The sequence below is a fragment of the Sesamum indicum genome, unplaced genomic scaffold (genome assembly GCF_000512975.1).
Source record: "Sesamum indicum cultivar Zhongzhi No. 13 unplaced genomic scaffold, S_indicum_v1.0 scaffold00421, whole genome shotgun sequence".
NCBI classification, from domain to species: domain Eukaryota; kingdom Viridiplantae; phylum Streptophyta; class Magnoliopsida; order Lamiales; family Pedaliaceae; genus Sesamum; species Sesamum indicum.
The window spans coordinates 1,031-2,487 of record NW_011628309.1 but is presented as its reverse complement, the minus strand read 5'-3'; the positions used below and the strand labels follow the sequence as shown (position 1 = coordinate 2,487).

Below are 1,457 nucleotides of genomic sequence, written 5' to 3'. Positions count from 1 at the left end.
TAAATTTTCTAAGCTTAATAATAACTACAAGTTTGTATAAAAGGGAAACAAACTTCTTTTAATAAAACCGTGCAGAACAGCTAAATTTTCAACGTTCTTAGAATACGAGGAAACTTGACCCAAACGTTGGTCTAGACCCAAAAATTTGTGTGGTAAATTTGCTAAGCGTAATAATAACTACAAATTTGTATAAAAAGGAAATGAACGTGCTTTAATAAAATCGTGCAAAACAGCTAAATGTGGATCGTTCTTAGAATTCGACGAAACTTGACTCAAACGTTGGTTTACACCCAAGAATTTGTGCGGTATATTTGTTAAGCTTAATAATAACTACAAATTTGTTTAAAAGGTAAACAAAATTGTTTTAATAAAACCGTGCAAAATAGCTAAATTTTGAACGTTTTTAGAATTCGACGACACTTGACCCAAACGTTGGTCTAGACCCAAGAATTTATGTGGTAAATTTGCTAAGCTTATGAGCTTTCATAGCTCAGTTGGTTAGAGCACTCGTTTAGTAAGCGGGAGGTCTTGAGTTCAACTTCCAATGAAAGCAATTTAAATTTGCTAAACTCAATAATAACTACAGGTTTGTATAAATGGAAAATAAACTTGCTCTATTAAAACCGCGCAAAACATCTAAATTTCGAACGTTCTCAGAATTCGTCGAAACTTGACCAAAACGTTGGTCTAGTCCCAAGAATTAATGTGGTAAATTTTCTAAGCTTAATAGTAACTAAAAATTTGTATAAAAGAAAAACGAACTTGCTTTTATAAAACCATGCAAAACAGCAAAATTTTGAACGTTCTTAGATTACGAGGACACTTGACACAAACGTTGGTCAAGACCCAAGAATTTGTGTGGTAAATTTGCTAAGCGTAATAATAACTACAAGTTTGTACAAAAGGAAAACTAAATTACTCTAATAAAACCGCGCAAAACAGCTAAATTTTGAACGTTCTCTGAATTCGACGAAACTAGACCAAAACGTTGGTCTAGACCCAAGAATTTATGTGGTAAATCTGCTAAGTTTAATAATAACTACAAATTTGTATAAGAGGAAACCGAACTTGCTTTAATAAAACCGTGCGAAACAGCTAAATTTTGAACGTTCTCAGAATTGGACGAAACTTCACCAAAACGTTAGTCTAGACCCAAGAATTAATGTGGTAAATTTTCTAAGCTTAATAATAACTACAAGTTTGTATAAAAGGAAAACGAACTTACATTAATAAAACCGTACAAAACAACTAAATTTTCAACGTTCTTAAATATGACGAACCATGACCCAAACTTTGGTATAGACCCCAGAATTTTTATTGTAAATTTGCTAAGCGAAATAATACCTAAAAGTTTGTATAAAAGGAAAAGAAACTTGGTCTAATAAAACCGCGAAAAACAGCTAAATTTTAATTGTTCTCAGAATTCAACGAAACATAACCAAAACGTTGGTCTAGAC

The 1,457-nt window shown here is 31.9% G+C and overlaps 1 non-coding gene across 1 annotated transcript; it reads left to right on the top strand.

Annotated features, from left to right (window-relative positions):
* Positions 1–479: 479 nt before the first annotated feature.
* Positions 480–553, top strand: TRNAT-AGU. Its single transcript has one exon. It is a non-coding gene; the product is annotated as a tRNA-Thr (tRNA).
* Positions 554–1,457: the final 904 nt, after the last annotated feature.